The following is a 23,649-nucleotide window of genomic DNA, read 5'->3' on the forward strand; positions in this document are numbered from 1 at the left end:
GAACGTTTCCGCCGATCTGGTTTGGGGGTGCGACTGAATTGTATCAGAGCAGTGTTTATAGTGAACTCAGTATATCAGTCATAAAAGATATACAACTATAAACCCATTGGGATAAAAACACTCTGACCAAGAGTTATACTTTAAAAATATAACAATATTTTATAAAAGTATAAGTACATGCAGAGTATATATACCAGAATGAGTATCACAAGAAGAAAAAAACTAAAGTATTTGGAAGTTGGACATTGCAGTTAAACCTAGACAGTGACGTAATCATATCTGGGATCAATATAGCCTGATTAACTATATTCATCCGAGATATGACCAACACGTGTTTGGGGAGTGATTGTAGTGTTGCAACTGGTCTAAAACTTACCTAAGTACCAGAAGAATTCTAGAACCAAACATAAAGACTAAAATACTATGGGAGTATTTTAGGATGCTATAACAAGAAAACTGAAAACTTGTCAAGTTCTTATACCTAGAAGTACAAGAATCAAACTCATAACTAAAATAGCATGGCGGTATTTTACATACCTTTAAGGAAATGTTAAAAAGATCTTTGCTGATAAGTCTATTATTACTAAGTGGATACGTTAAGGTTATATATAGTCGAGATTTTATAGACTTAGAATATGTGATTTTCACTCTACTTCCTTTTCCTTGTTTGGATGTGGTTTTAGAGTAGGATTAGTTATTCAAAGGTCTATTTGATCTGGATTATATATAATTGGTACACACCATGTGATTTTAGAAGGACCAGAAAGAATCACCTTCGTAAAAATTCAAATTTTCTCATAGATTCTTTAGACATTCCCATTCTCGTATACACCCATTAGATAAACATAGTTACTCCAACAATCAATAGAAGAGTCAAGGAGGATCCAATAGAATTTAATTAGGAGAATTCCAAGAAAGAAACAGATAAACTATAGAAATCATTTACTGCCCTTACCCTATTAAGGACACCAATGAGAGATTCGCATGAACTTCCGAGATTCAAAATCTTCATTATGAAGTAATGGGGATCAGTGTTAGAATCAGAAGTAAGACAGCTCAGGAATTCAATATACCTACAGAGGAGAAGGACACGCTATAGATACCAGGAGGAAACAAATCATTACCACTCAGAATAGAACAGAGAACAAAGGAAAACCACACATGATTCATGTGAAGCATTTGAGCACCTTTTCATCTAAGTAATAACTAGTAAATCGGTTCAACCTAGTGAGTTAGTGATTTCATTACTCACATTAGGTTTGGAGCTTATCCTCTTTTCCTGTCACGGCTAATAACAATAAATCAGATCACGTAATCTTCATTGATAGTGATTACTTCCCAAATTCATAAGTCTATTTTATATAGACATTGTTATGAATTGTTTTCGAATATTTTCGAAAATTGGGAAACGATATCCACCGAACGAAGGTAACTTAGTTCGGATGATACTCGGTTCCTAACCACTCTAGAAACTTAATTATGTTCCTTACCAGGACTGCATCATAGGCATGCAGGTCGAATCATTAAGAATAATATAACAAAACGAAAGATTAATACATAGATACAAATGGTTAGAATACATCTAGAGAGACGATAGTCGCTCACGAGCTCAATTCTTATCATGTAACAGAATCATGCATCCAAAGAAATGTTACCAACCCACCAACGAAATACCAATCATTCAGATAGATGCAGCTACGTTTCAAGCTGCGGTCACAGCAGCTGTAACAACTATCATGGCACACCTTAATGCTAACAATGCAAATGTTAGTAGTAATGTTATCAGTAACCCCGATCGTGGTGATGGCCAAGTACAGAAACGAGCACCTACTTGTAAGAACACCTTGAACCTTAAGCCTAATACCCTTAAACGAAAGTTGAAGAACAAGAAAGGGAGTTGTTCAACTCAAGAACCTATCAGAGGGCAACGAACTGGGGCAGTCAATACCCCCATCAGCCCTGTTATTCTAGCACCGACTGAGCCGTATTTAGGAAACCTCCCACACTGCAGCAAGTCCAACTACCATCATCATGGAGTTTGCCGAAAGCTGCATTGAAATACACGCAACTTGAAGAGGCATACCGCCCGCTTATGTAGAACTCCGGTTGAGTTCATCACTTCAACTGCCAATGTTGGAACCATTCCCATATGTCACCTTTGTGGTGAAATAGGACATTACAAGAGGGATTGTCCAACAGATAAGAACGACAGGGGAGCAGGAGGAAGTTGACCCCAATACATGGTGTTGGGTTGAATAAGTGTTGCGTCATGGGCTCGATCCTTAGCCCAGTTTTGCCATCCGGTTGGGCCTGTCCAACTATGATTGTTTTTGTTTAGGGTTTAGTATTTAAGGTGCATGCATGCAGCCTTAGGCATCAGCGCTTTGATAATTATTGTTTTGATTTGTACTACAAAACCCTAGCTCGCCTCTACAGTGGAAGTTCTTTGTCGACCTCTGCTGAGGCGTGACTACGTTTGAATCATTCAGCATTATTTGATTCCATATTGTGTTTTCTGTGTTCGTTTGATTTTATTGTTTAATCTATTGAAGATCTAATCGATCTAAGAGTTTTTCAATTCTACAATTGGTATCAGAGCAGGAGACTGTGTAATTCATACACATCTCTTATGTTGAAGAAGATCTTAGGGTTTTCCGCTTAGATTGATATTACTAGCGCCGTCATCTGCTATTGACGTGGTTCTTTAAATACTCGATTTTACCCTAACATTATTTACAAGTCTGATCTTAAGCAGGTATTTAAACAAACATCGACACATCCATGGACGATTCTCAGTCAAACCCAATCAACATCTCAAACAGCATAGGATCGTCGACAAGGATTCCGATTTTATACACTCAAGATTATGAGGTCTGGGCGCATCACTTTGAAGATTACGTGATTGGCTCAGAAGATAATGGATACTTGATCTGGGAGGCGATCACAGTCGGTCCATTTGTTCATGCAAGTACCTCAAGAGTTGTCAAAACTCAAAAGGAATATAATCAACTCATAAGTGACGTGAAAGATATACCTCAAGATGAGAAGGAAAAGTTTCAATGCAATATAAAAGCTTTAAGGATGATAAGGTTTGCATTACAGTCAGACACGTTTCGGTTGGTAAGCTCTTGCACGACAGCAAAGGAAATATGGGTCAGGTTGAAGGAATTATACTCTACAGATGAAGATATTGAGCATTCAATCCAAACACTGTTGCTCTCAGAATTTGGTGATTTCAAGCAGAAGCCTAAAGAGAAGCTTGTTCAAACCTTCGATCGCTTCAATCATCTCTTAAGTAAGATGATCAAGCATGGGATCGAAAGGAAGGTCATTGAACAAAAGGTAACATTCATGAATGGTCTTAGATCGGAATGGATGCCTGTAGTGTCAACAGTAAAGGCCCATGAACAGTTCAAAAGTTATTCTCTTGCAAAACTGGTGGGGATACTGAAGTCGCATGAGAATACCTTGACTAAAGAAACGAATGTGGTTTCTAGCATGGGATCCTTAGCTCTAATCTCAAAAGGTAAGAACACTGCTGAGGAAGAAGAAGATTTAGATCTATCCGAATATGATCTAACAAGCGAAGACTATGCTCTGACGGTGTCAAATCCCAAGAAATTCATCAAGAGAAGGTTCTCAACAAACAAGAACCGAAACTGGCAAGGCAGTTACAGCGCGGAGAAAGCAAAGGAGGAACCGAAAAGTGTTTCTCAGACGGAAGAACCAAAGAAGGAAGCGAAACTTGGAGGTGACTCTGGCTTCACCTGTCACTACTGTGGAGGTAAAAATCACTTCGCTAAAGATTGCATGCTGAGAAAGATGACTGAGAAGAACGAGGATGAGGACGAGGAAGCGAACCTCACAAGGCGTTTGGAGGAAATCAGGAAGAAGAAATCAGGATCTAAGAACACTATGAATGCTCTCATTGTGCAGGGAAATGTTGTTGATGATGAATTTGGAGGTGTTGAAGTTTGGTCGACTGATTCAGGGGACGAAGAAGTGAGGAAGCAGACTCATGGCAGGGCTCTGTTGGTGAAGGAAGAGAATACTGCAGGAAGGTGTTTGATGGTGACTTTTGGAATGCCACACATGCAAGGCTATACCACAGAATGGGGACATGATGAAGATAAGGAGAGAGAAGACCGCTGTTTTGCAGCTAAACCTGTCACTCAGCAGATCAACGAATGCGACGAGTTGATCTAGAAGGTACAATCTATTCTTATCTCTCTAAAAATCCCTATCACCAACTATGAAAAGGAACTCAATGGATTAAAATCCAAATTTTCTAGTCTAAGTGGAAGTTTAACTCAAACTCGCGTCACAAACTCTAACCTAACTGATTAAATCAGCAGGGTGTCATCGAAGAGTGAGGAGAGGCGAATGTGGATTGAGCAGAAGGAGAAGGAGTTGATTAGATCTAAGGAAGAAACAATTTATTTTCAAAAAGATAATTTGAAGCTTTTAAAACAACAAAATGTTTTTTGCTTAATTGCTAAGCGTTTATATACCAATATTACTCAATTACATCTCGATTGTGAAATAGGGAAGAAGATACATCGTATGATTTTACCCTTCCTTGAGTTAAAGGAGGATGAAATCGATGCCGATGCATATGATTGCGAAAATGTTGTTTCTTTTGAGGATATTTCTCCTGCTTACAGAATTGGTCTTGACAAAATAGAGTCCTTCATAAAGTCCAAAGACCATAAGGACATGCTCAAAAATTTGTTGGATGAAAATGACAAATTGAAAATCCAAACCGAAACTGTACAAAAATTTCTCTCATTGAATGCTAAGTTGAGTTCAGAAAATAAGATTGATGTTGAAAATACTTCTGAGTTCGATGAGGATGATGATATGAGCGTCATTTCTGTGGAAGATGAGGTTGACTGTTCAGAATTTGTCAAAAGCGAACCCGAAATTAACAAAAATCTTATTTCTGAAAATTCGGTTGAGTTCGCTCGTTTGTGCAAAGACAAGACCAAAGTCCTTAAAGAAAAGGCCGTAGTGTATCAACGACTCCAAATCAGATGTACAAAGTTAATGGAGTTACTCAGCAACAAACAGCCGAACTAACGGCAATAGTAGTAGAAGATAATGCTGAAGGATGTTATGAGTATTTCTGGTCAGCACCTATTGATAATGCCGATGAAACAGTAGGTCTGTCGCAGAAAACATCGTGGAGAGTAAAAGGAAGGTATGTGGCAGAACCACTTAATAATCCTTCTCGTTTTGATGAGCCTAGCACAAGTGGTACCAAAACGCCTTCAGATGAACAAGTCGTAGTGTCAAGCGAAACCTCCTCACTCAAGAGCGAAGCCTGTGTTCAAAAATCTGAGAAAAAGGCCAACATCCACAGAAATCCTAAACAGTTGAAAGAACGAAAGCATCAAAGGAATGTGAGGTATAAGAAAAACCTCACTGAAAGGAAGCAGTTCTGGCGATCTGAAAATCCCAACTACGTTCGCTATGAAAAACCTTCTAAGAAAAAGGTGGAAGGAAAAGAAAACTCCAGCATTCACACTCAGCATGGAGCAAACAACCGAAGACAGAGTTTCGGTTCTCAAAATCAATCTAACCGAAAGAAGAGTTTCGGTCCATCAAAGAATATCTACCGAACTCAAGGTTTCGGTTCTCGAGAGGAGAAAAACCAAAAGAGTGGTTTCGGTTCTAGACTAATCAGCGAGAAGAACCGAAGGGAAAGTAATTATGGCTCTCATCCACAAAAGAGCTACATCCGAAAAGCTAACTCCGTTTCCGAATCTCATTTCCCTAGTTCTAACCATCACTCACAGAATGATCAAAAGGGAAAAGAAAAACTTTGTTCAGAAAATGTAAAGAATTCATCAATCAAGCCTGATGTTGATCGAAAGTACGCTAACGTAAAATTCACATATTTGGCAACACCACCTAAAGTGCTTAAATCAGATAAAATCAAAGTTTTCACCTTAAAAAGAAAAGATGAGACAACGTTAACAAAAAGAACCTTTTTAGTTGATGTTTCGCTTACAATTCCCAACTCTGTAAAAGTCTCACGAGGACCCAAGAAACTTTGGGTTCCTAAATCTGCTTAAATTTTGCAGGTTATACGTGACGAGCAGGTTGACGATGAATGGTACATAGACAGTGGTTGCTCGCATCACATGACAGGAAGAAGGGAAGAACTGAGGGAGTTTCGGTCCCTTACAAATGGTGGAAGTGTCAAGTATGGTAACAACTCTTATGGCACGATCAAAGGTTATGGTATGATTACCAATGACGAGTTCTCAATAAGAAAAGTGGCATATGTTGAGGGTTTGCAACACAACCTTATCAGTGTTTCTCAACTGGTAGTTGGTACTGGGCTAAAGGTGTCATTCGACGATGACGGATCAGAGATTATTGAAAAGAAGTCAAACAATATTCTGCTCAAATCAAAGGGAAAAGGAGAGATGTACCCTCTGAATCTCAATCCCATACGGGGAAAACCGGCAATCTGCTTGCTGTCAAAGGCTCATTCAAACGAAAGCTGGATATGGCACCGAAGACTTTCCTATCTGAATTTTAAAGACATCAACAAACTGGTACTTGGAGATCACATTCGAGGTCTTCCTGTTCTGAAATTCGATAAAGAACACCTGTGTGCTGCATGTGAAATGGGAAAGCAAAGTCGACAGAGTCATCCTTCTCGCATCAACACAAAAATTATCGAACCACTTGAATTACTTCATGTTGATCTATGTGGTCCTTCATCAATCGAAAGTGTTGGTGGCAACAAGTATATACTTGTTGTAGTGGATGACTTCTCTCGATTTACCTGGGTATTCTTTTTGAAGCAGAAATCGGAGGCCACTCCTCAAGTTAAACTCTTTATCAAGCAAATTGAAGTCCAGCTAAGAAAGGTCGTTCGTAACATAAGAAGTGACAACGGATTGGAGTTTAAGAATAAAGAATTTGAAGAGTTTCTTGCAGAGAAAGGAACCACTCACAACTTCTCGGCTCCGTATACTCCACAACAGAATGGTATTGTCGAAAGGCGAAACCGATCTCTGTGTGAAGCAGCCCGAACTATGTTGAGCTTCGCTTCATTACCTCTGTATTTCTGGGCTGATGCCATTGCTGCTGCATGCTTTACGCAGAACAGATCCTATCTCAACAAACGCTTTTCAATCACTCCATATGAGATCTTAAACAACCGAAAGCCAAATGTAAAGTTTTTCCATGTGTTTGTTCAAGATGCTTCATCTTTAATTCAAAGGAGCACCGAAATAAATTTGATGTGAAAGCAGATGAAGGAATCTTTCTGGGTTATTCCTTAACCTCAAAAGCATATATGGTTCTCAACAAACGTTCAAAGAAAATCGAGGAGACCTATTATGTTACCTTCGACGACAACTACGTCAGGAGACTCAAAACCACCGAAGGTTCTGTGGGGGATATATTTCCAAGTTCTGGTCAAGTTACAACACCTATTTCGAACCTTTTTGAACAATACATGTTGTTGTTTGATGAGCCCGAAAAGGCCATTCTCTCTGAATCCAAAGCTGCAGACAACAAGGTAGACAACTTGAAGAAAATAATCGATGAAGCTGCAGCGAATATGGAAGAAGAACAGCCTGTGAAATCCAACAAGTTGGACACAGGTGAACCTCAAAAAGATTACTCTAAAGCTCAGGGGGAGGGTTCATCTGATCTTCCCAACCAAGATCCAACATTCCAGGGGGAGTGTTCTGCAACCGACAGCCAACTTCAAGGGGAAAATTCTGAGCCTGAAACTGAGGAAGAATCATCGTTCGAAGTGAAAGATTCTAATCCTGCAACTGAGGAAGTATCATCGTTCGAAGTGAAAGATTCTAATCCTGAAACTGAGGAAGTATCATCGTTCGAAGTGAAAGATTCTAATCCTGCAACAGAGGAAGTATCATTGCTCGAGGGGGAGAACGCGAACATAAACGATGATGATACTCAGTCGGAGTTTGAAGAAGAAGTAAACTCTGAACTCGATCCTTCATTCGATCCAAATTATCCTCCGCTCGTTAAATGGACAAAAGATCATCCCCAATCGCAAGTTCTTGGTGATTCCACGGAAAAAGTTCTCACACGATCTCAGCTAAAAGAGAAACGAACAACACTTTTCTCTAAAGTAGAATTTTGTATGTTTAACTCTTTTGTCTCAAAAGTCGAACCGAAGACAGTCAAGACTGCACTTGATCATTCTGATTGGGTACAAGCAATGCAGGACGAACTACATGAATTCGAACGAAATAAAGTGTGGAGACTGATTCCAACACCAAGGGATACCTCTGTGGTTGGTTTAAAATGGGTATTCAGGAATAAAATGGATAAGGAAGGGAATGTGATACGCAACAAGGCGAGGTTGGTCGTGAAAGGATACTATCAAGAAGAGGGCATAGACTATGAAGAGACCTTCGCTCCAGTAGCACGGTTAGAATCGGTTCGCATTTTTCTTGCCTACGCTGCACATAAAAATTTTGAAGTCTTCCAAATGGACGTAAAGTGTGCCTTCTTAAATGGTGAACTGGAAGAAACTGTGTATGTAGAACAACCACCGGGCTTTGTGAACGAAAAATATCCAGATCACTGCTACATCTTGGACAAGGCTGTCTATGGTCTCAAACAAGCTCCACGGGCCTGGTATGAAACTCTTACCAGATTTTTGAAAATGTCTAAATTTAAACAAGGTTCGGTTGACCCAACCTTCTTTCGCAAGAAAGAGGGTAACCACCTTATGATCGTTCAAATTTACGTTGATGACATCATCTTCGGCTCCACAAATCCTAGCTTAACTGCTGAGTTTAGGAAGGTGATGGAAACTAAATTTGAAATGAGCTCAATGGGTCCTATTAACTTTTTCCTTGGTCTAAATATAAGACAGGGACCCGACGGCATTTGCATTAATCAAGAGGCCTACATGAAGACATTGCTTGCCAAGTTTGGAATGTTGGGAGATTCAAAAGTGAAGGTTCCTATGGCGTTTGGAACGAACCTAACACCTTCTCTGGACAAACCGGCTATTGACGTGACTCTTTATCGTCAGATGATAGGATCTCTAATGTATCTCACTGCTAGTCGGCCATATATAATGTTCTCTGTTTGTTATTGTGCCAGGTTTCAAGCAAATCCTCGTGAACCACATCTGTCGGCAGTAAAGAACATATTTCGGTATCTAAAACGAACTACTTCTCTCGGGTTGTGGTACCCTGCCAACTCAGGATTCTTTGTCCAAGCATTCTTAGATGCTGATCTTGGGGGATGTGGTCTAGACCGGAAAAGTACCACTGGAGGATGTCAATTTTTGGACGGTAAACTCGTAAGCTGGCAATCTAAGAAACAAACATGTGTTTCTCTCTCCACTGCCGAAGCAGAATACATTGCCGCAGCATCATGCACATCTCAGGTCATCTGGATACAAAGTCAACTTCGTGACTTTGGCCTGAATATGAAGAAAATCCCATTATATTGCAATTCCGAAAGTGCAATTAGGATTTGTCACAACCCAGTGCAACACTCAAAGAGCAAACACATAGCACTGAGGTATCATTTCATCAAAGATCATGTGGAACACGGTAATGTTGAAATTCATTTTGTAAGAACCACTGGTCAACTAGCAGACATCTTCACTAAGGCCTTGCCTGAAGCAAGCTTTAATAAAATATTGCATGGCCTAGGAATGATGGAAGCTGAATCCGTACCGAAATCTCCTGTGTTTCAATAAAAGTTAGAAGCGAAATAGAGCGAACGCTCGGTCCATTTCGGGTTCGGTTCTTCTGGAAACGAAATACACGGAACGCTCGGTCCATTTCGGGTTCGGTTTCACCGGTCTCACTTCGCCTCTGATTTCTGTCGTATGGTTTCGGTTGTATAGTATGTATACTATTTTCTTAGAACTTTCTTCACATATTTCTTTACGTATTTCTTTTATATTCTTCTAAAATCCAAAAATATTTTTATTTCTGTTTTTAATTCTTTTTTAGAAAATCTCATAAAATCCAAAAATATTTTTATTTCTGTTTTTTATTCTTTTTCAGAAAATTTCCTAAAATACAAAAATATTTTTTTTATCACTTCAAAAATTTGCTCTGTTTACTTTCTGTACACTACTTTCTCTCACTGATGGAGCTGGAGCAGGTATCAATCTTACTCCATGTACTAGCTAAGTGTCCCTAGAAGCATGCTGCTGTATGTTGACCAAAGCCTCGATCGATTTTGAGTAAAGCCTTAATGACTTGATATATACAAATCTTGTCTCCCCAATCAGGCTGTCAAATTTACTCTAATCATGAGGTGCCTTACTCTTCTCACATTGAGTTAAGATTTTTTCTGCTTTGTCAATCCTTTATGGCAGAGGCACTTTCGGTTCTTTTAACCATCTTATTTTTCTCCATCACGGTTCGTTTCATATCTGGTAACCCTTGAGACTCTCATCAATAACCACTGAGGTTTATGGTTACACAATTTCTGTGTTGATGATCTTACTTTCGTCCACCACGAATTAAGTGAAACCCAAAATCCAACTCCCATAATGAATTAACGGTGAACACTTCAACTTTCTAGCTATTACATGTCACCTTATGAAATCTCAATTTTCTTTTTGCGCGATCCTTATGAAATTGTTTTTCACCAAGACTTTTTCTTCCGAAACGGATCCAGTTTTTATTTTTTTTGAGATTTCCTATTCTCATTTATCACCAAGTCATTGAATATGTTTCCTACCTACTTGTTTAAACAGGCCACATTGGTCTCACAAGTACTTCGTTCTGTTTCGGTCTTACATCAAGTATCGAAATCAAGAATTGAAGCGAAAGCCACCCTTAAAAGCCTTAATTAAAAAGATGCCTTTCAATGCTTCTTAACAAGTACTTGATCGTAATTCAACGGAAATCCAAACAAGCACTTTGAAGTCTCTCTTGAATTTGAAGGAAGAGATTCGTGCCCGGGATCCACTGCTTTATGTCTTAATAGACATCACAACTTCCCACAAAGACTCTGCTTTATTTCTTTCTCATTTACACCCTTATGCACACACATTCTATATTCTCAAAGAGGTCTTGTTTAGTTCTTAACAAGTTAATGCCAACGGTTTCGAAATTAAAAGCGATGGTTTGGTGTAACGTCTTTGAAGTTTTATGGTACTAGCAATTTTATTGGAGATTCACCCGCTGACTCAGCAGGAAGTTTAAACGTCTGATTTGATTTATGGATAAGGTTGGAAGGCGCCAGAATTTGAATCGGTCATCATCCTGCGTCATCACTACTTTATCGGGCTTGCAAGCTGTCAAATCACGCCTTTTCAGGAGTCGTTTCCAAGATTCAAGCAATAATAACTTCTGATTTTTCTCTCTCCAAGATCGTATATAAGGGCTGATTTCAGTGTGTCTGTTCCTTACCACACTTCAATCTTCTAGAGCAAAGGCAGGCGATCAATTTCTTATTGTTCATCTTCTTCCTTGAAAAGCTTCATCAATGGCAGAGTCATCCTCAGTTCAAGAAACAACTGCACGCTCCACTCTTCTTGCCATCAAGCCCAATCAGAACTTGCTGATTGATCTCTCCCCTTTTCTTTACGATACCTACATGTATCAAGTGGTGGAATGCCTGAAATATTCCCCACTCATTAAAGCCCTTACCACCGTCGAAGTCGTGCCGATGTCTTGTCTCTCACAAATCTACTCCTCTGCAACGTATGACAAGGGAGCAGACAAAATCTTCTTCGATATTCATAATCAGAAGGCCTCAATCTCCAGGAATAATTTCTGTTCTCTTCTAGGGTTTGCGTATGGAGATTCCATGGTTAATCTCGACTCCGTTGCCACAGGTCAGCTCTTCTCTATGTTCTACAATATGGGGTATACTGAAACCCTAACCACTGTCACTAAGTTCAAAAAGTCTTGGCTTCCTCCTCAATGGAATGGCCTCTTCACTCTACTATTCAAAGGGCTTTCTGAACAGAGTGCCGGCTCTGATGGTGCAAGCAAGTCATTCATGACTTTGCTTTACGGTGTGTACCACGGTCTTAATCTGGATTATGGAATGGTTTTATGGCTTCAACTCATTCAGAGTTTATCATCTTCATCTCGCCACACCGAAATCTCTTGTGCTCGCTTCTGGACCATTGTTACTCAGTGGGCAATGGATCGTTTCCATGTTCCTATCATGGCGGACTCGATGCTTTCTTCCATTGCTACGTTTCATACTACCAACATCATCGTTACTCATCCTTCAAAATTTGCTTTTGCTGGGTCCATTCCTGAGTCGATGTTCTCCTTTGTGCCTCCTTCAAGCAAGATTATTCAGGAATACAAGAAGCTTCCCTCCTCTGGTCCAAGGGAACTCACTGCTGACATGGTGAAATCAATCGAAGACGCAGACAAACCTGCCAAAAGAGGCAAAAAGCCAGAAGTCAAAAAGGGAGATAAGGGGGGCCAAGTCTCAAAAGTTCAAACCCCTAGGAAGCGAAAGTCAGAGAAAGCAGCGCCGGCACAGCCTAAGGCGAAGAAAGGCAAGAAACCTGCCCGCCGGCTAATTCTCCAATCCTCAAGTGATTCTGATTCAGAGTACGTGCCTCCTAATCAACCACCAAATCCTCCCAGTGAATCTGACAGCGAAAGCTTAGAGGATGCAGGTTCGGTTCGTGGTGATACACCACCTCGCTCGCCTACACCCGAGGAACCTGTTCGTTACAAAGCACCTTCGCCTCCACCTGTTTCTATTCATGTCTCCATCCCTCCGATTTTTCCTATCATTTCATCTCAACCATCCTCTACTATTCCCATTCCTGCACCCATCTTCAGAGAGTCTACTACTACCACCACTACTGGAGTTCGAACTAACGTATCTGATACGGGGGCTCGTTCTTCAGCACCCGAACCCCTGTTCACTACCGAACCCCCTGTCACTACCGAACCTCCAGTAACTACCGAACCACCATCACCTACCCCATCTACCGAAACCAACACTGTTCTTGGAGGAGAGGACTTGGAGTTTGATTCCACTTACTTCAGTCCCTACCGTGTTCAAAGTGATGACGATGACGATGCTCCTGTTACTAAGCGCCATCTAAAGACGGTTACTGACAAACTCGATCAACTACTTTCTTCCACATCAACTGGTGCTTACTCCGAAGCTACTCTAAAGGCATTATTTTCTTCTGTTGTAAAAGAGCATGATGCTTCTCTCTCTGCCGCAGCAAAGGCCATTGATGCCTCCACTTCCCAATGTCAGAAGGCCTCGCTTGCTGTTGAGGCCTCAACGAAAGAATGCAAAGATGCGACCGCAAAAGTCGAAAAACTAATTTCTGCGGCTCAGTTATTCCTCGATTCGTTGCAAGCTGCCGCTCAAAAGAACTCTCAGACAGTGAATGCTTCGGTTGATAATCTCAAGCGTTCTCTTGAAACCGAAAGGACTAATCTTTAAGTTGCTCGACAGGCCATTGAAGCTACCAATGAAAATCTTCATGATATTGTCAAGGAGCGTCTGACTCAGCTGGAAGCCTAACTGGCTGTTGAAAATCGAATTATGGATGAGCTTGACAAACGTACTTCTCAGCTCAAAATTCAAAATCTTAAGCTTCGTTCTGCCACAACTGAGCTTAATGATTTAAAGTCTGAAAGAGAAGTAATTAGAAGCTCCGTGGGTGACGTTCATTCCATTTTGTTACATCTTCTTGACGCCCATGACTCTATTCTGACTATATCCATCAGACGCCATTTAGCTGAAAAACTCAGACCTGCGTTGGATATCCTTAGTCGGATAGAGGGTGTTTCGGTGACTTATGTCCAGCTGAAACAAGGGGGAGAAATGGAAAAGGAAAAGGTTACTCAAACTAGCAGGGATAATACTCAACCTCCTCCCGAACCCAAATCAACAGCCGGACCAAAGGTTAATGTAGCTTCGGTCAGCAAAAGGGATAAGAAGAAGAAGAAGATTGGAGAAGATGATGTGGATGATGATGATGATGATTTTGAAGATATCTTGGGTGAAAATCCCTCTAAGCCTTTTTAGAAAACTAATCCTATTGATAAGGAGCTTGAGAAAACGATTGAGAAGGAAACGGTTGAGTTCGAGAAGAAGCAAAAAGAAAAGGAGCTCTTGGAGAAAAAGAAGTCCATATTTCCAGAATGGACAATTGAATCACTCCAGAGAGAAGCTATAGATGAACCGAGTACTTATTGGCTCGAACCTGTTATGTCGTTCGGTCTTGAGAACTCGAAGGCCGCTCAATTCGATATGCCAATCGCTCGAAAGGCATTTATCTTTCATTGCTTCAACTCAACTGCTGTCATTCCCTCTCCAGACCCGAAGGTAGATCGGGATTGTTGGATTAGTGTCTAAGTCCGTAACTATATTTGGTATGTACTTGACCCGAGTGTGCATGGTCCTTTTGGGTTGCCTTCACCAAAGCAACTTGACAAGGTAATTTGATATGAGAGAGAAGATATTATGGTTTATTAATATATTATAAGAATAATATATTAAAGGAGAAATCATATTTATTTAATTAGTATTAGTCATAAATTAATTAGGAATTAATTTGGTGACTAAAAGAGATTAATTAAATAAAGGGGTATAAACTGTCAAATGTGTGATAGTTGAGTTTTGGGCTGAGAAACCTTATGGACTAAGGGGGAATGAAATTATGATGAGGGATCATCATATTTTCGTCCAAGGGCCTCATTCCAGAAGGTTCCTTGGGCTGCTTGGTGGCTAAGCTATCCATTAGGGTTTAGACTGAAACCCTAGCACCCTACAGTATAAATAGATTCCCTTTGCTTCAATTTTAGGCCACTTGATTCCAAGGGAAACCCTAGGGCCGAAATTAGCATCCTTCCCCTCTCTCTCTTAATTGCCTTCTTGCTTCAAGGTGTTTGTGAGCCATTAGAGGCACTACAATTGTGGTGCTTGCTTTCAAGAGTTCAAGAGATCAAGGAAACTAGTTGTTATTGCAATATAACAACAAAGGTATGTCTTCTACACTTCTATATGATTTTCGAAAATTATAGAAGCATGCTAGGGTTTATTTTGTGTTCATATAGTTGTATGTCTTATAGTGAAAACATAGATCCAATTAGGGTTGCATGCACACATAGGATTGTTTGTATAAAACCTATCAGTGGTATCAGAGCCTTTGGTTTTTGTTTTCAATTTGATTTGATACATATTATGAATTTGACAAATTAGGGTTTATGGCAAGTAAACCCTAAGGCTTGGTGGTTTTCGAAAATAAGGTTAAGAAACCCTAGTTGGCGATTTTTGTAGGGTTCTTAAACTTTTTTGCCTAGCCTCCAAATTTCGAAATTAGGGTTATGAAACCCTAGGGATTTCGAAAATCCCTTGCCCCCCAAGACAAGATCCCAAAATTTTAGGGATTTGGATAATGCCATCTTTGTGATTATCAACTTAATTGTTTAAACTAGATAATTGAAGATCTTGAATTATCCTTTCCATAAATTTCGAAATCTAGGGGATAAAAAGGATTAGGATAAATTAATTGTTTAATTTTATGATAATCCTTCATGATTTAATAATTTAAATTAATTGTTTAATTTTGATAATTATTAAATCAAAGATTTTTGGTGTTTAAAATTTTAAATTAAATTGTCTAATTTTCGAAAATTTTAAATGCAACAAAGACACTAGTATTTTAAAATGTTTTAAAATACACCCTTATACAATTATGATATTATAAGATTAATTATTATATATATGTATAAGAATAAGCTAGTCTTATCGCTAGTAGGCCTCATTCACGAAGCCAGTCTATAAGGTGGGTATAAGGTTGCTGCCTATAAAATGGCGCTTAATGGATGTACACTCACATCTACCGCTTGCTTGACTGGTGGAGGGTCGTTAGCCGAACGGATAGGATAGGGCACTTAATTCCTCATTATAAGTATAATGGAAATATTAAAGTAACTACATTGTTTTACAAATTCCCACTCTTAGTTGCTTTAGGGTAAAATGTGAAAATGATGCTATTCCATGGAATTACACTTTGTACCCCTGTCAAACGTTAGTGGAGCGTGCGTGGTTAACCAGCACACTAATTTGGGATTGACATTGGTGACAAAGGGTGGCTCGATGTCTTATCATAGATCAATGGAGCGTGCGTGGCTAACCAGCACATTGATTAGGTGATGAAGACATTGAGTGCACCATGATGATTCGCATGGTTATTCACAAACTTGTTTGCGATCCTCGGCATCCCAGTCGCAAATTTGAAGTGCATATCGAGATTTAAACATGCCATTGAAATGTTCAATGAATCTCAAAAGAAATCTAGGAATTTTCAAATACATTTAAAACTTAACCTCTGTCGTTTTTCATGGTGAAAATTAGTGAATCGTCATTCACTTACCTTCAAATTATTTACTTTTAGATTACGGCATCCCTTTTCTAAGTTGTAAATAATGTTGTTGGATCCTAGCCCTAATTTCTCATGTGGGTGTTTAATTAGGGATTCATTCTAATCAAACTTTGTTCCTTTCTATTTCAGATGTCAAACGCAAACGCAAACAACAACACTTCTGGGTCATTCTCGTTGATGAACCTGTGTCAAAAAGTGACATTTGATGGCTCGAACTTCAATGAGTGGATGAGATACATTCGCATGATAACTCGTTATGAGGACAAAGAATATGTCCTAGACGAGAAGCTTGAAAGGATCAACCCAGAAGAAGCTACTCCTGAAGAGATGGCCGCCTTTGAGGCCCACGAGCGTGATGCAACGAAAGTTCATTGTATCATGTTGGCCACCATGAACCTCGAACTCCAAAAGTCCTATGAGGACATGTATCCATATGAGATGCATCAAGATTTCCTGGACAGGTACCACCAGAGCGCGAGGCAAGAGCGCTATGAGATCATCACCAACATGATCACCGCTAAGATGGGGAGTGGAGAATCCCTAACTGCTCATTTGCAAAGAATGCAAAGATATGTTGATCGTCTTCTCAAACTTAATGTTAAGTTTGATGAGGATTTGGCTATCGACATCATCCTCCACTCCTTGCCTTCCTGCTACAGCCAGTTCAGAATGACCTACCACATGAATAAGGAAGAGGTCACCCTAAGTAAGCTGCAAGGGCTCCTGAGGACAGCTGAGAGCAACCTCAAGGACAAATCTGTTGCATCATCCTCTACTGTAGCTGCTCCTGTGTTGGCAATTGGCCAAGGAAAGGGAAAGAAGAGGAAGGCTCCTTGCAAGAGCCACCATAAGGGTAAGACCCAAGATGGTTCCTCTTCTAGTGGGAGCAAAGCAGGTTCTATTAAGCCCTCTTCTGACCCCAAGGAAGCAGAGTGCTTCTACTGCCACCAGAAGGGCCACTAGAAACGAAGCTGCCCTAAATATCTGCAAGATATTAAGGATGGGAAGATAAAGCCCACCTTTGCAGGTATGTATTTAATTAAATCTAATAACTCATCATTTGCTACTTCATGGGTTCTTGATATAGGGTGTGGTTACCACATTTGTTCTGATATGCAGGGCCTAAAAAGAAGTAGGGAAGTGGAGCATGGAAGGATAAGCTTGATCATGGGAAACAAGAAGTCTTCACCAGTAACCAAGATCGGAGTTTATTCCTTAGTGTTGAGTAATGGGTTAGGACTAGATTTAAATAATTGTTGCTATTCGCCAGATATGGCAAGGAACATCATTTCTTTTCATGGTTTGTTTAGACAAGGTTTCAGATATTCATTTGATAATAGTAATGGTTCTATTAATGCTTATTTGAATGGTGTCTTTTATTTCAATGCATTACCTTGTAATGGGATTTATGAATCTGTGTTAGTTATTGACAATTTAGGAAATGATGTTTTGAATATTGATTCGTCCACAAGTTTGGACAAAGCATGCTTGTGGCATTGTCGCCTTGGCCATGTGAACAAGAAACGCATAGCCCAACTCCAAAAGGATGGAGTCTTGGAGTCTTTCGACCTTAGGGACGATGACGTATGTGAGTCTTGTTTACTTGGGAAGATGACCAAGTCACCCTTTACTGGCACATGTGAAAGGGGTGAGGGTGTATTGGATCTCATACACACAGATGTATGTGGACCCTTTAGATCCACCACAAGGGACGCTTGTCGCTTCTACGTGACTTTTACAGATGATTATAGCAGATATGGATATATCTACTTAATCAAGCAGAAGTCAGAAACCTTTGAAAAGTTCAAAGAGTTCAAGAATGAAGTAGAGAATCAGTTGGGTAGGAAAATCAAGATGCTTCGATCTGATCGAGGGGGAGAGTACCTAAGTCTTGAGTTTCACGACTATCTGAAAGAGTGTGGAATAGTTTCACAATTGACGCCTCCTAGAACGCCACAATTGAATGGTGTGGCTGAGAGACGTAATCGAACCTTGTTGGACATGGTTCGCTCTATGATGAGTCGTGCTTCGCTACCAATCTCATTCTGGGGGTATGCCTTGGAGACTGCCGACCATATCCTTAACTTAGTTCCCACCAAGAAGGTTACCAAAACACCTCACGAGATGTGGACAGGGAAAGCTCCCTCGTTAGCACATATCAAGGTTTGGGGTTGTGAAGCTTTCGTAAGACGAGAGACTCACGACAAGCTAGAACCTCGTAGTGAGAAGTGTTATTTCATCGGCTATCCACAGAAATCTTTTGGTTATCTCTTCTATAGACCAAATGACAATGTTGTCTTTGTTGCTAGGAGAGGGGTTTTCAGAGAAAGAGAACTCATAAGCCAAGAAGACAGTGGGAGTCAAATTGACCTTGAAGAGCTTCAAGAGTCAGGAGAAGAAGGAACCTCTGACACTGGCATGCAACCTGAGGAGGAAACTCCTGTTGAACCTATTGACCAGTCCTTACCTCTTAGACGTTCAAGTAGAGTTATTGTTCCACCCCAGTTTTATGGTTTCCATATTACTACTGACGGGGATACGTTTATTAGTGATAGTACACTAGTGAATCTGGACGAACCTAACAGCTACAAGGAAGCCATGGCAGGCCCAGAGTCTGCTAAATGGAAAGAGGCAATGGACAGCGAGATTCAGTCCATGTATGACAACCAAGTTTGGAATTTGGTTGATAATGTACCAGGTCGTAAGACAGTCGGGTGCAAGTGGATCTTCAAGAAGAAGACAGACATGGATGGGAAAGTGCACACTTATAAAGCGCGATTGGTCGCGAAGGGCTTTACTCAAACTCCTGGAGTTGACTATGATGAGACCTTCTCACCAGTTGCGAAAATAAAGTCTATTAGGGTAATGCTTGCAATAGCTGCGTTTCATGATTATGAAATCTGGCAGATGGACGTAAAAACCGCTTTCCTAAATGGGAAGCTGGCTGAGGATGTTTACATGAATCAGCCAGAGGGTTTTGTCAATGCGAAGCATCCAAATAGAGTGTGCAAGCTTGAGAAATCCATTTATGGATTAAAGCAAGCATCTCGCAGGTGGAATCTTTGTTTTGACGAGAAGGTCAAAGAGTTTGGTTTTCTGCGAAATCAAGATGAGTCATGTGTATATGTCAAGGCCAGTGGGAGTATAGTGAGCTTCCTCGTATTGTATGTCGATGACATACTACTCATAGGAAACGACATCCCAACATTGCAGGAGGTCAAGTCCTGGCTTGGGAAGTGTTTCGCTATGAAGGACCTCGGAGAGGCTGCATATATTCTGGGAATAAGGATAGTGAGAGACAGAAGCAAGAGACTGATAGGACTCAGTCAGGGTACATACTTGGAAAAGGTACTAAAACGTTTTAGTATGGAAAATTCCAAGAAAGGGGAGTTACCAATCCAATGCAATACCAAACTGAGTAAGACTCAGAGCCCGAGTACAGAGGCAGAGATAGCTGATATGAGCCGAGTACCTTACGCTTCCGCAGTTGGCTCGATTATGTACGCTATGACTTGTACTCGCCCTGATGTGGCTTTCGCTTTGAGCATGGTCAGCAGATATCAAGGGAACCCTGGTAGGGCACATTGGATTGTTGTCAAGAATATTCTTAAGTACCTACGAAGGACCAAGGAATGGTTTCTAGTCCTCGGTGGGAGTGATGACTTAAGGGTGCGAGGGTACAGTGACGCTAGTTTCCAGACAGATCGGGATAATTACCGATCACAGTCAGGCTGGGTCTTTACCCTGAATGGAGGAGCAGTGACTTGGAAAAGTTCCAAGCAAGAAACTGTAGCTGATTCAACGTGCGAATCAGAGTACATTGCGGCGAGCGAGGCGTCAAAGGAGGCTATATGGTTGAAGAACTTCATTGGAGACCTTGGAGTTGTGCCATCCATAAAGGAGCCCATGGAAATTTTCTGTGATAATGAAGGAGCGGTTGCCTTAACCAAGGAACCAAGGGATCATGGCAGATCTCGACATATCGACAGGAAATACCATTTTATTAGACATCGGGTAGAAGAGGGACTCCTCGTTGTGAAGAGGGTATCGTCAGAAGATAACCCAGCAGATCCCCTCACGAAGGGACTGAGTAGGGTTAAACATTTGCAGCACGCTAGGAGCGTAGGGCTGAAGGACGATATTAGTTTAGATTAGATAGGTAGGAAACTTGTAATGGATGATCATGTATTCAACATTTGATGATTAAATAAAGGTGTGTTATTTATAAGAAAGCTTCTATCTTGTGTTGATTATTTATCTATTGTTTCAATTTTGCATGTTTTGACTTCCTGAATAATAAGATTATTCGAACAGTCCACAATCGTTCATATGTTGGAAGTAGATATGAAGGAAGATTGTCATAAATTTGTTTGTAGATTGTCTGAAAAGTTTTAGACATAGCAAAGGTTTGCTGCAAAGTTTATGAGTGCTTATGAAATTTGTATTGAGCATTGGAATAGACCCACACTTGCTGGTATCACTTCATGAATGTTATCACAAGTGATCGCAAGATGATAATATCATATAATCTTTAAACCTAGAGATATGGTTATTGTTTGCTGGTTGATTATACATTGATAATGCGAAAACGCATCAGTAACTTGATGTTATAAAACACATTATTGTGTGTGGTTTAACTAGTAAATGATAAAGGCATATTAGTCGACGTTTTTCTGTTCCTTTTATTCTATGAGAATAAAAGCGATATCTTGGCCACTTGATGATTTGGTTTGACTTATGTGCCGGGCCCGGTCAGGATGAAGTTGATGTGTTCAACTGAGTTCTATGTCGAACAAATCAGAGATCAAGAAATAAAATGCTAAACAATAAGTATTGTTAGCATGATATCTAGAACAGAGGATTATACGATCCCTTATCTGAAGGACAGATTATTGGTCAGAGTTGACAGCGGCTATTGAAAGCTACGATTGCTAATCGGATACGGAAGTCATATGTGAGATGTGGTTACTAGACTTATCCAAGTGGGAGACTGTTGGATTAGTGTCTAAGTCCGTAACTATATTTGGTATGTACTTGACCCGAGTGTGCATGGTCCTTTTGGGTTGCCTTCACCAAAGCAACTTGACAAGGTAATTTGATATGAGAGAGAAGATATTATGGTTTATTAATATATTATAAGAATAATATATTAAAGGAGAAATCATATTTATTTAATTAGTATTAGTCATAAATTAATTAGGAATTAATTTGGTGACTAAAAGAGATTAATTAAATAAAGGGGTATAAACTGTCAAATGTGTGATAGTTGAGTTTTGGGCTGAGAAACCTTATGGACTAAGGGGGAACGAAATTATGATGAGGGATCATCATATTTTCGTCCAAGGGCCTCATTCCAGAAGGTTCCTTGGGCTGCTTGGTGGCTAAGCTATCCATTAGGGTTTAGACTGAAACCCTAGCACCCTACAGTATAAATAGATTCCCTTTGCTTCAATTTTAGGCCACTTGATTCCAAGGGAAACCCTAGGGCCGAAATTAGCATCCTTCCCCTCTCTCTCTTAATTGCCTTCTTGCTTCAAGGTGTTTGTGAGCCATTAGAGGCACTACAATTGTGGTGCTTGCTTTCAAGAGTTCAAGAGATCAAGGAAACTAGTTGTTATTGCAATATAACAACAAAGGTATGTCTTCTACACTTCTATATGATTTTCGAAAATTATAGAAGCATGCTAGGGTTTATTTTGTGTTCATATAGTTGTATGTCTTATAGTGAAAACATAGATCCAATTAGGGTTGCATGCACACATAGGATTGTTTGTATAAAACCTATCAGGGATATGTTGGAATTTTATCTGGAGTTCGCTCAGCCTCAGTACTTGACCTGGAACTCACAGAAGATTACTACGGTTAAGGTGCTGAAGCCTTATTCAGCAGGAAAATTTGTCAACGTTAAGTTTAAAGTGACCCGAGGCTCTGATAGCCTGGTTCATGATTTCTCCCTGGTTGATCTACCGAATCTTAACCCTCACGACTGGATACTCCTCAACAATATTCTGCTGTCAAATCCTCAGGAGTATCAGCCGATAATTGACCACATCAAGCGAATGCTTGTTTGCTACATTCATGAAGTAGCGAAGATGGATCAAGAAATCGCATCTGCCATTCACAAGCGACCAACGATCAAACCTATTGGAAGAACTGGCAATGTGAACGTAATGGTCAAGGGTAAAATCGACCCAAAATTTCACACGGTGATGTTCGTTAGAGGTGAAAGTCAAAAATGTCTCTTTGCTCTCATTGATAAGCAGCTGTTCTCAACAGCTTGCTTGGAGCATATTTTGGAGATCATTCACCGTTGTGATCAGAATTTTGCAGCCGACAAGAAGTTGTTTACTGATATGCTTCGATGGTACATTCAATTTCGGCAGACGCTTCTTGCTATCATTCCTCGGCTGTTCAAGGTTGTGAAGAAAGTGAAGGCTACACAACAGAAATAATCTCTCGCCTCATTTGACGCAAAGGGGGAGATTGTTGGGTTGAATAAGTGTTGCTTCATGGGCTCGGTCCTTAGCCCAGTTTTGCCATCCGGTTGGGCCTGTCCAACTGTGATTGTTTTTGTTTATGGTTTAGTATTTAAGGTGCATGCATGCAGCCTTAGTCATCAACGCTTTGATAATTATTGTTTTGATTTGTACTACAAAACCCTAGCTCGCCTCTACAGTGGAAGTTCTTTGTCGAGCTCTGCTGAGGCGTGACTACGTTTGAATCATTTAGCATTATTTGATTCCATATTGTGTTTTCTGTGTTCGTTTGATTTTATTGTTTAATCTGTTGAAGATCTAATCGATCTAAGAGTTTTTCAATTCTGCACATGGAGAAGCATCAAAGAACCCTGCTATATTTTGGTACGCTTCCAAACCCCGATAACTAGCTATAATTATGATTACTCTTCCGTTCAAATTAAATCACAACAGCTATATAAAAATTGAAACCCTAACAGGTAAGCTATGATGAGTTAGTGTATACATAAGGGTCATTTATAATTAAGATTTGTAGACTTAGAGTGAGTAATCCCGCCTGATTTCCTGTTCCTTGTTTGGTTGTGGATTTAGGGCAGGGTTGCTCAGTCAAAAGTCTTACCAATCTTAATTATACATGACTTGTATACACCAAGCGATTATAGAGAGACCTAGTAAGGATCGTTTCATGAAAGTTCGTAATTTCAAATTATCAGAACCCTCGTATTGGTAGTACCCGCCAATTTCGAATCAAAAGGGGTTCTTAGTGATAATAACAGAATAAAACCAGAAGCGCTGAAAACTTAGGTA

Source organism: Lactuca virosa, chromosome 9 (genome assembly GCF_052849685.1).
Source record: "Lactuca virosa cultivar CGN04683 chromosome 9, Lactuca_virosa_CGN04683_v6, whole genome shotgun sequence".
NCBI classification, from domain to species: Eukaryota; Viridiplantae; Streptophyta; class Magnoliopsida; order Asterales; family Asteraceae; genus Lactuca; species Lactuca virosa.